Below are 12,342 nucleotides of genomic sequence, written 5' to 3'. Positions count from 1 at the left end.
CAGAATAGGTAGCCTAACATAGCTTTTTCATGTCCAAATTTCCAGCTACCGGAATTCTCCTTCTTTGTGTGAACCTTGCATATTATGAGAGAAAAGGTATTAGAATTACTCCAAAAAGCATTAATATGCATAAAGACATTATAAATAGCAATAGGTAAACATGATGCAAAATTGACGTATCAACTCCCCCAAGCTTAGACCTCGCTTGTCCTCAAGCAAAAACCGAAATCGAAAAACATGACCACGTGCTTAGAGAGAGAGAGAGAGGTGTCGATAAAAACAAAACACGGACATAAAAGCATCATGTAGATTATTATAACAGCAACAAACTTTAACATAAAACTTTTATCATAGAACTTTTATCATAGACTTCTCATAAATAAGTAACAATTCATCACAACATTGAAGTATAAAGCATAAACTCTATTGGAAACCAACAAACATGTTCTCAGTCAAATTTGCAACTACAATTCATCATCTTTTCAGGAAGAGTCACATATCAGAGCCTTTAGGCAAGTCCACATACTCAACCATCATATAGCCTTCTGTGATTGCTAACACTCACCGCATACACATGAGCAAAACGTTTCAACCGGACACATAGAAAGATAGGGGCTTATAGTTTTGCCTCCCAGCGTATTCACCTTAAGGGTGGTGTCAACAATAGTAACTCATGCTACCCATATCCAATTGGATATATGTGCCTAGATATTTCATCACCACATGATGCTTGCCAAAAGAGAAAAATAAAAAAGAAATAGAGAGAAAAAATTTGACTCTTGCATGAAAATAAATACATTTTAACATATAAGGTGGCTGGGCGACCCGCTCACCCGAAGCTCCCCCAATTTTCATTCGATTATGCCCGTTCGATCTGCACTAGTAGGGTCGATGCTGTTCTGCAGACGTTCGATTTTTACTCTGTTTTTTGACCTGGTGTTCTTTCATGGCATACTATGACTGGTGAGCTCAGCGCAATCCTCCGTAGGCTGGGTTGAATTTCCTTGGGTGAGCCGCTCCTGCCGCGTCGCACGTTTTGTCGCGCGATGACCACGTCGTGCGCGTCCGTGGGAAGCCGCGGAGAGGTTGGCTGGCGTATGTGTACTCGGCTTGTGTGCCCGAGCTTGTGCTCACGCAATGACAGATGGGTCGTTGCTGGTCCTGGTCCCGCTCGTTGGCCGCACTGGGTTAGAATAAATCTAAATTCTAAACCTAAATTCTAAAAAGTGCAGCTGTGCTGTTTAGAGCTCCCGAGCACACACCCTTCTGCGTCGTCCGATCGAAATTGCCGCATCAGGTGCTGGGCGGTCGGGTCCGTGCCGCCCAAAGACCAATTCCTCTCTCTCGTCTCACAAGCTCACCCCCACCCCCCACTGTGCACACCTGACACCTTCCTCCATGCCCCGGCGAGATCCGATGCGCCCCGCCTCCGTCGACCTGGCCCTCGTGCTGGCCCGCCTCCATCGAGCCAACCCTGTGCCGGAGCTCTTCCTTCCCCAGCCTTCTTCTCCGCTGACGCACCCACACCCCGACCGGCAGCAAAGCATCCCACCCGAGCGGACGCGCTCCTTGCCCACAGACCGGCGCCGACGCGGCCCCGCGCCCAACTTCTCCCTCCCGTCGTCGTCCTACGTCCCGCCACGTCGATCCCTCGCCGGGTCGATGCATCCCGCGGCTGGGACCTTCGATCCCCGTCGGATCTGGGCCGAAGGCTGCGGCTGCTTTGGCTGGCCCCTGCAGATTCCAACCATCGACGACGCCCCTGCTCGTTGTGGACTCGTGGACCTATGAATCCACAAGTCAACATGCAGTGCCGGAGCATGGGCTGCGTCGGCAAGGTCGACAAGGCCATCAGGCCATGGCCTTCGTGAGAACCTTCACAGGTACACACATGCATAGCGTGGCCTTCCTGGTCTGACCCCTCTTTCTTGGTTTACTTGTTTTCTCCATGCACTCAGGGACATCCACTTCTCTTGATTTTTGGTTTGACAGAGGTGGAAATGGCGGTGGGAGATGTCGGCACTAGAGTCGTGGCCGTGGCGGGGAAGACGAAGCCGGCGGAGCTATGCCAGTGGCTCAAGAGGAAGACAAGGAAGGATGTGAAGATTTTTTGTCCTCGTCCACCGGCTGAGAATCTTGTTAAGCAGGTATGCATCCCTCTTGTCTACTTGTACTGCAGAATGAAGGCAATGTGTGTAATATCCAAATTAATGTACGTTTACTTTGCTATCCTCTGCAAATGGCGAAAAGAATCGTGTCTACTCTGTTCTTGCCAGAATGATGATACAAACACCAATTATATGAACCTACAGATGAATCTACAGGTCCAAGGAGTACCTGTCCCGATAGCCTACCTAGCCATTGTTGCTTTGTTCCATTTTCTCATGGACAAGATGGATATGTAATGTCTGGTAGTCTGTAGTTGCCCTTTCGTCAGACTCGTCGAGCAAAGGCGGCATTGTATCTCTGAATTTTGACAACAAGCAATTTTTGGGAGGGCTCGAGGTGGAAGTTGTTTGACGGTGGGGCATGAGTTGCCTTCTCATGTATATGTTATCTGAGAAACTGATAAGTAGAGTGCACAAGTTGGAGTGCCTCGGGAAAATGCCAAAAATTGCCCAACTTTGAGGAGACAGTTTCTACACATGCTGGTGCGAGTTGCCCAAAGTATTTTTTTTCTAGAAAATGATAGGCAATCCTTGCTTGTTTTTTCTTACACAAATGTGTCGCTAGATTTTACATGAACCTTGATCATGTGTTTTAAACTTGCCTAACCATTTTTGTGAGTGTATTATTTGCCTCAAAATGATGCAAAACTTTGTCCTCAAAATGTAGTCCCCTGATAATTCAGAAAACACACACATATTAGGGGCTAGGCAACTTCACACTGCTAGACGAAGGAATTGACACACACAGTTCAAGCAACATCAAAACTATTCTAGGCAAGTGGCAGACATCAGAGAGAAAGTCAGGTAAGTAACATGGTAGGCACACATTTAGGGGGGTAGGAAGGGTTTTGGGTGTCAGACATTTTACGCATGTGGAAACAGACAATTCATAATTTTTTGTGTGGCGCTTGCTTGATCACTGTGTGGCACTTGCTGTAGTTTTATGTGAGACTTGCCCCTTAAAATATTTGTGGACTAAAATAGATTTGCGAAAAAGTCTGTTTCCACAAATCTGATTGATCCCAAAAAATTTCCCCACAGCCTAAAAATGTGTGCCTAAAGATGTCATTTACTTGCCTTTCACTTCTCTAAAAAATGCTAGATACTTAACACAACCCCCAAAAAATAGCAGGACTTGCTTGACAACTACATGGGGCTTGCAAAACACTTTATATATGTGTGGCTTACAACTACAAAAAATTAAGATCTGCTTGCCAAAAACTGCATGGGGTTGCTGGAGTTTTATGTGTGACTTGCCTACTATTGTATGTGATTTGCCTAGACTTTTTAATATGTGGGGACAGGTGGGCATTGTGGATTTTGTTGGAGATTCCGGGAGGGCTGAGAGGGGGGATCTGTGGTGTTGCTGTTGAACTGACCAGTGGTAGTGGTGTCGAATCTCCTCCTGGCGACGCACGCCGTGACCGGCAGGGCCTGCTGCCCCGGTCCCCTACGTCAGCCCATTCTACCTCCCTTCGATGTCGGTTTCCTCCTCGATCGTGCTTCAGCGTGCTGGCAGTCCAGTGTGCCGATCGAGCTCACCCCTCCGAGCTTCGGCATAGAGGACTACCTAGGTCCCAGATCGAGCACGGCCGTAGCGAGTACGCACCACATCTGCCTTGTGTGTGGTTCCATGGTTGGCAGTCCCAGGAAGAGCAACAATGAATTGCCACCCAAAACAGACTTTTTTCTAGTGCAAGCGGGGCAAGTTGCAACCAGCACTTAGGCAAGTGGGGATGCTTGCTTACACAGTGGCAGTAAGTTGCCTAAAAGATTCCAAACAAGTTGTTTTAGGTCTATATACAAGGTTCCTTAGTTTTTATTTCTCCTCACGTCACAAAAATGACGCAACTTGCTTACACACTGGCAGTAAGTGCCTAAAAGATTCCAAACAAGTTGTTTTACGTCCGTATACAAGGTTCCTTAGTTTTTATTTCTCCCCACGTCACAAAAATGACGTAACTTGCTTACACACTGGCAATAAGTTGCCTAAAAGATTCCAAACAAGTTGTTTTAGGTTCATATACAAGGTTCCTTAGTTTTTATTTCTCTCCATGTCACAAAAATGACGCAACTTGCTTACACACTGGCAGTAAGTTGCCTAAAACATACCCATCAAGTTGCTCTTTGTCATCCATATACAAGTTGCTTTTCCACAACTTTATCTTTTTCATTTCTTAGTTTGCACCACAATAATTGACACAACGTTTTGTTTATGCAGTTGCAATGTGTTTCCTAAAGGATACCCATCAACACGAGTAGTCAGCCCTATAACACATCCATTTAAAAATGACCAAATTTGCTTACAGCGGTGCAGTAAGTTGCCTAAAAGACACCAACAAATTGCTTATGTATCCCATATATAAGTTCCTTTTAGTTAAACCATATCTTTTTTGCTTATTCGACGCCTTACACATATATAAGTTCCTGTTAACCATATCCCACAACATACATATATCTAGTAGCGGTTTATCTTTTTTGTACTTTTTATTTCTCTTGCATGATAGTACGCAAAAACACCCAACAAACACGTCATCCATATATCTACTAAGTTTTGAATTTTGATTTTTGTTTTGTATTTTTCGCAGGACCCCCAAACAAAACCTTTCCAAGCTATCAAAGTAATGCCCAAGTAAGGAAACCTCTACCAGCAATCACCTACTCTCCAGGTAATTTCTCACCCCCTGCTCCAGATAATCAAGTTTTTTCCAAAACAAATTCACTAAAACTTGCCTAAGGGATCCCCGGTACTTGACTATAGTTAGTTCCAGTGTGCCAGCAAACAACAAAAGTTTGCTTAATGGGTAACACTAGATTTTTGTTTAAACAAACTAACTACTTTTGCCTACAGTTTTCTTTTTATTGAGTCCAGCATGTCAGTACATGACAAAGAATCTAACCAAAATTTTGATTTTAAATCATAACACTGATTTTTCCTTGAACAAACCAACTACTTTTACCTACAGTTTTCTTGTTTAGAGCCCAGCAGGTCACTACATGTCAACAAAATCTACATAATTTTTGCTTAATGGTAGCACTGGATTTGCTAACAACCTCACTACTTGCCTACAGTTTTTTAGGGGGACACATGAGTAGCTCACTTCAGCCCAATTTCTTGCTTAAAAGTGCACAAGTAGTTGCTCACAAACTTTTTATTTCTGGACATAAAGTTTTCTAGCACCCACGAGCTTACTTGTAACACTTGTTTTCCCTAAATAACACCTATAAGTTGCTTCTTTTTTTATTTATTCTTAACACACTTCTTGTTCCAAAACAAATCTAAGGAAAAACAAGTGTCGTCCGGTAAGTACATGACAACAAATCTACAAAATTTTGCTTAATGGTAACACTGAATTTGCGTAAACAACCTCACGACCTTCCTACAGTTTATCAGGGGATACATGATTTTCTCACTTCAACCCACTTTTCTTTTGCTCAAAAGTGCTCAAGTAGTTGCTCACACTTTTTTTTGCACCCTGGAGAACATAGGAGTTGCTCGCTGGCAATACTGTTTTTGCTTAAACAAACCCTACAAGTTGCTGCTTTTCCATTCTAACATACTTCTGATTCCAAAGCAAATCTAAGGAAAACAAGAGGGGTTTCTCTAGATGTACAACAAAACCAGTAGTTGTCGGGATTTTTTATTCCTCCCTACAAAAACCACTATAGCTGCTCACTTTTCCCCCTCTCCCTGTGTTTTTGTTGCAACAGGACGCAGTACAAAACATTGCAGGATATTAGAGAAATGAGGGAAAACGCAATGGGAGAAAAGTTTGCACCCACGATGAACAAAGGTGAGAAGAGATCACACTTTTCTCTCTTGTTCTCTCTTTTGGCTGTAGATTTGTAGATCAATATGTTCAATTTTTAAGCTCTAATGGCATAACCATTGCAGGTCCTTTCGATGGGGTGGATTCACTGCCCCCGTCCTCCTTTTGCATGTGGGAGAAGAAAAGAAGAAGAGTGTGGGGACAGGTGGGGAGAGAAGAAGAAAGGAGGGAGGGGCCAATGGCGCAGGGGCAGTTGAGAGGAGAGAAGCTGGGTGGAAGGGGGGACATGGGAGACGGTCGTCCCTTTACTTTCCAAATTTGTATTGAGGGGGGACCGAAACATGCCTAATAGGGGAGGCTGCCAGGGGCACTAGCGGGCAAACGATTGCTCGCTAGACGCGTCCATCCGCGGAGAATTTTGTCGGCGCATGTGCACCCGGCTTGTGCGCACGTGCTTGTCCTCTCACGAGGACGGGTGGGGCAGTGTTGCTTCTAGTCCCGCACGTCGGTTGGATTGGGTTAGAGCATGGTATTTAGATTAGGTATTTCCTTGGTCAACCACTACTGCGGCATCGGTCCTTAGGGCATGTACAATGGTTGATAAGATAGTCTTATCTTAGGTCTTACATGTAATTAAGAGATGACAAAAAAAATTAGCTTTATCTTCATAACTAGTTATTCCTAAAAACGTGGTGACACATATTGTGCTAAGATATCATCTCTTGTCTTATCTTAAATAAGAGAAGACAAGCCTTTTTTTATGAGTTCTCTCTCCTCCATCTCATCATTTATCCTACATGACATGACACTGCGTCAGCTGCGGACGGGTGGGCCGACGCATGTGCACCCGGCTGGTGCGCACATTTTTCTGCCGACACGATGACGTGTGGCCCCGTGCTTCTCCTGGTCCCGATTGTCGGTTGCGGTGGCTGCGCTGCCTGGGGATATAGGAGAGAGAAGAGGAGACGGCATGGGCGGCTTGTCCCTTCCTTTCCGCTACTGAGAACGTGCGCGCAGAAAGGACCCAGCCGCGCCGTCCGCTCCTTCGCGCAAGCCCCCCTCCCCCCCACACAGCCGCCGCACCCTTCTTCCCGTCCTCCACCCCGCCTGGGCGCCGCCTCCTCCTCTCCCTCTTCCGCGGCTCGCCCAGCCACCGTTCCCAGCCCCGCTGCTTCGTCGTTTGCTCCTCCACTGACGGCAGTTTAGGTAAGACGAAGATGAGCGTCCGATCTACGCCCTCGCCAGGTTGCCTCCATTAGTGAGGAGCGGCCGATCCACGTGTGTGCCGTCGCTGCAGGGATAGCGAATGTCAGCGAGATAGGCCGTCGTTGGAGCACGCAGCCGTGTCCCTCTCCGCTTCTCCTGGCGGCACCTCTCTACGTGAGCTCCTTCCTTCAATCCCTTGCGTTGCCTCTCTTCCTGCTCCTTCCCCTCATCCTTCTCATCCCATATATTTCCATTTGTTTCTGCAATTATACTCCATGGTGCTTGCACGCCCATGGATCTGGAAGTAGACATTTTAGTGTTTGTACTATATTATCTGTTTTTTTTCAAAGGTTGATGTACTAACTACATATGTTTTGCTTTCATTTACCTCATCTTTTTCATAGGCTTCCGAAGTATTTCTATTGAAAGCTGGACAATTTCACTGTAGAAATAGTTTTATCTATACACTTCCACTATAACTTCATGTGTTCAGTGAGAAACCTGGTTCTGAAATTTGACCATGAAATTTTACATAATGCAGCGGAGTCCATTCTTCTTGGCTTTCAACGCTGCCTGTTCTTGCTGTGAACTATTGTTATATTACGCTCTGCAGTCGCTCTGCAGATGGGAGGAAACAATGTAAGATCAGAAGTTTACTACTGTTGCATTGGACTGAAGCTATCGATTGGTGACTGATGGTGTTCTACCTTTGTTAGGAGGACAGGGCAGTTTTTATGCAGATGTTGATGTTTTTGGCTGGAATCAACACCCTTCTAAAGAGTTTCTTTGGTTACCTAATTGCCTGCAGTGATTGGTGGATCACACACCTTTGTTCTACCTACCATTTTGATCATACTTGTGGGACGCTATGCAGACGAATCAGATCCACACGTATTATATGTTGAAAAGAAGGGTAATTCTACTTGCCTCCCAGTAATCTTTTCCTGCATGTAAACTGATGAGTCACCTGGATTTCGTTTTTGATGGAATTCCCCAAAATCTTGCATGGAGCAAAAGGTGCTTTGATCGTTGCTTCTGTACTTGGTGATCTTCTTTACTGTTTAATAGTTGCTTCATGTTTCTATAGGATACCCCCATGCTACATGGCAACCATAGTGAGCATGTCAAAAGTTTAGCATGATTATTATAATTCTCTTCTCTGTAAATTATTATATGAAGTTTGCGTTTTGCTTGGTTAACTCTTCTGAAGCTCACATGCTTTTCTTAAAGCTTGGTGCTGACACTCATAAATCTGTTGTAGGCTCACTATATAAGATAATGAATCTGTGTTCTATAGACTATCGTGGTAAAGAGGTTTTTATCAGGTTATTCATTCCCATGCATTGAACCTATGGTTCTAACTTTTGCCCATGATAAAGAAAATGGGGTTTACCGCTTTTAATCAACATCTAATTAAATCAACAAAACATCTACAGTTCCGCCAACATAACATTTTTTTTGCTGGTGGACATACCAAATTACTCATATGTATCATATTATGTTGCTTCCCATATTGTTTTCTCCCAGGAATGACGAGGCATTCAGGTTCTCTTTTTAGCTTTCCTACACAGGAACATATTGCAAAATTAATATACATAACGTTGTTCCACCTACAGGTCTATCTTATATCTACAGGTATATACATGCATTCTTTGTTCTTTTTCTTCAGTGATCTACTGATCTTCATGATTTAGTTTAGTGGTAGAGTTAGCAAAATCTGTCATGGAGCAGATTGTGCTTGACTTCACGTGTGTATGATGTAATATGAATTAATGGTTTCTTTGTGGTTGACTCGGTTGTGTGCCTTTTGTCTGAATCAATAGAGAAAAATCTGAATATATACCTGAATGTGGTGGTTTCACACATTCTGAACGAAGCTACCAATGAGTATACCTTGCTTCTGAAATCATGAGCTTTTTCCTTCTATGAAAAGTGATAAAGTTACAACATAGTTTGCTCAAAGGCGTGCATAACTGCAGATTGAGCAAGGCACAATCTGAGAAGAAAATAAAATAAAATTAGAAACAGTGTGTGCATCATGTGTATGTTTGCTCACGAGATGTGTATATGTTGGCTGAGCGACGCTGTTGGGAGTGCCGGTCGTGGCGCCTCGCCTCGGGAGCCCGTCGACGTGGTGTGCTCCTGCGTCCCCGCCTTGGCCGCCTCGCGTTGGACAGGAGGGGATAAGTCAATCCCTAATTAAGATATCCAATGAAACTGGCAACATCATTATGGAATGGAAATGATTGGATGACAAATTGTATAGATTTAGTATCGTATCATTTATTTGTGACTGCATGATCTTAATTGTGTGTCTCTGAATATTTTATGCCCTTGCTCTTGGAACATTAGACTGATGTGGTGTTGCTTTATAAATAAATGACATGCTTACTTACGGGTTTGATTTAGGTGTGTAGGCTAAGGCGAAAAAAGAATCATAATCTCAGGTTTGGGCATGCACATGGCCACTGATCACAAAATAAGTAGGCACAGGTGCAGTATTGTGATTTTTAAGCAAGAGAGTGATTTTCAGCAAGAGAAAGAGAAGTACAGTTAATTGTTCATATTTTAAGCTGCACTTGAACCTTGTCCTAATAAGTACTCCCTGTGTTTCTAAATATAAGTCTTTATAGAGATTTCAATAGAAACTACATATGGATGTATATAGACGTAGTTTGGAGTGTAGACTCACTCATTTTGCTCTGTGTGTAGTCCATATTGTAATATCTAAAAATACTTATATTTAGGAACGGTGGGAGTAGAACTGTTATGATGTTGCTCAATTATAAGTGCCTCACTTAAATGCTTGGTTAGGTCGAGTGTATAGCAATGAGAAGTCTAGCTGAACAATGCTAGAAATAACATTAATGTGTTATAAGCTTCAGATAAGCCAAATATTTTGTGACAAGCTTTGGAAATTACCTGGGCTGGGAAACAGCAATTACCTGGGCTGGGAAACAGCAATATGTAGCTATCACTAATAAGCCCCAGTTTTTATAACAATTAGAATTTGTGATTCTAATCTGATTCATTGTGTTACAGGATCCTTTGCATATTGGCCTCTCCTTACCGGCATCTGGTAAAAGTTGTGATCGAGGAGAAGATAATGACGGTCTTATAACTCTGGCAAGCCCGGCTGACAGTCCTTCTTGCTCTCCTCTTGGTATAACATTCAATGGTAGTGATAGCTTTGGGCGTGACTCTGCACCCTTTCATGTAATTGTGTTCCTTGAACGATATTTATAATTGTGATACTCAGTTTATGAGAGACAAATGGACCAATGGTTAATGATCCTGTGTTGAGAAAAAAAATGGAATGTGCATTGAGTGGCTTTAGTTTTCTTTGCCATCATACAACGTACCTTTACGTTTTCCTAAATTTCAATTATTAAAAGGGTCCTGAGTATTGCCAAATTGTGAAGCATTTATTCTCTGTTGTTTCTCTTCAGAAGTTTCTCCATGGCGACACTTTCTGGAAAAAGGCATAAGGCTGTCAGCCCATTTTTTGTTCCATTGGCATCCCTTTGTACGCACATTCTGTCAATTAAACTTAGCAATGAAGCTTTGGCAATTCTGTCATCGCCCTTTCAAAAACAATATAACATCTTCTGGTTCTTTAATCTTTGTTGTACAGCCTATAACTCTCCAAATTTTTCTTTGTAAAACCACTTCTGCTAAGATAATGTTGAAATATTTTTTTGGTTCTATGTTTTTGTGTACTGAAGTTTATGGAATCACCTATGCTGCCTAAAACTTGCCAGGCTATGTATGTGAGACACAATGATGCTCTTAATCACCCTAAGTGATTGCTAAAACCTAACTTTACCAACAAAGACCCTATGTTTTCCAAACACACCAGCTTGGGCGCAAATGGATCAAGGGTTACATTCATGCCCTATGTACTTGCTCAAACCTGAAGTTACTAAGATGCAAATATTGGAGCAACCTACTAATACATGAAATTTTTATACAAAGTTCCATATTAATGCAGGAAATGTGGTATACTCTGGGTTTGAATTTGGATCTTGTGCCATTCGGCTCTATGTTACCTGATTAAGATAATGAAATATATATACTCAAGTATATAATCTCAAAGATAAATTATCCTTCATTTTTCACCTTGAAGGGTTTGGATCAGTATCCTAAGTGGTTGCTAAAGCCTACTTCTACTAACAAAGTCAAATAATTTCAAAACACCTTGGGTTTGACATGCAACTGTTGATGCTTCAGTGTTGAACTATTGATTAATCCCTCCTTTTGTTTAATCTATGTGATGATGTCCCTTACCATAAATACATGTTATGTGGATCCAATAGAAATGATGTTTTAGGCATGTTTGATTGTTATAAAACAAATGTCATAGACGATAGCTATTGCTATAATGGGGACATTTAGAACTATTGTTTATCTGCTATTCAATGTTTGATGCTCCTTCATTATTTTTATATAGATGGGCTAAAGCTCCAATCATACATGTTTGCTCAAATCTAAAGCTCTTAACTAATGATTTTTTTTGAAAGCACTCATGATTTTAAAGGTACATATTTTTTAAACAAAAGCCTATGTAATTTTTTTGCTCAAACACAAAGACACTGAAAAATTGAAATGTTTTCAATGCAAACATGATTTCAAATGGGTCTTTGAGAACATGGTATCAAGTATTTTATGCTATCAAATTAAAGTGTGTATATTCATCTCATTTTAGATAAAAATCCGTCATGTTTTCTATTAAAGGGGATTAAACCATGGATATTTGTTTCATCGTGCACATGGATTTAGCGTGCCTCTGCGCCATTTGGCGCAACAGGTCCACTAGTAAAAGTAAAAGATAGGCCCTTCACAGAGGGAAGCAGAGGTTGCCATGCGCTTTTTGTTTGTATGCTCAATCCCTTGGTGCAAAAGAACGTCACATTATATCGCCCCTTATTATAGCAATCTTTATTATGCAGTCTGTCGCTTTTATTCTTTGCCATCACAAGTTCTTACAACGCTCGATTTTCTCTTACACTAAATATATAACACTTTTAGAAGCAATTTTTATCGCCTTATTGCACCGATGACAACTTACTTGAAGGATCTTACTCAATCCTTAGGTGGGTATGGTGGACTCTTGAAAATAATATTTGCGTTTAAGGGTTTTTGGATGCACAAGTAGTATCTCTACTTGGTGCGGAATTTTTGGCTAGCACAAAAGGGGG

The 12,342-nt window shown here is 42.4% G+C and overlaps 1 long non-coding RNA gene across 4 annotated transcripts; it reads left to right on the top strand.

Moving 5' to 3' along the window:
* Nucleotides 1-6,916: 6,916 nt before the first annotated feature.
* LOC125506464 lies at nt 6,917-10,480 on the top strand. 4 transcript variants are annotated; one of them, XR_007282670.1, is made up of 5 exons: nt 6,917-7,318; nt 7,686-7,783; nt 7,861-8,057; nt 8,672-8,779; nt 10,187-10,480. It is a non-coding gene; the product is annotated as an uncharacterized LOC125506464 (long non-coding RNA). The 4 variants fall into 4 exon arrangements; XR_007282668.1 differs by having other exon boundaries at nt 8,672-10,480; XR_007282667.1 differs by having other exon boundaries at nt 7,861-8,779.
* The last annotated feature ends 1,862 nt before the right edge of the window (nt 10,481-12,342 follow it).

The sequence above is a fragment of the Triticum urartu genome, chromosome 1 (assembly GCF_003073215.2).
Source record: "Triticum urartu cultivar G1812 chromosome 1, Tu2.1, whole genome shotgun sequence".
Lineage (NCBI taxonomy): Eukaryota > Viridiplantae > Streptophyta > Magnoliopsida > Poales > Poaceae > Triticum > Triticum urartu.
The sequence above is the reverse complement of the archived record's forward strand: the minus strand, read 5'-3'. Positions and strand labels throughout refer to the sequence as shown.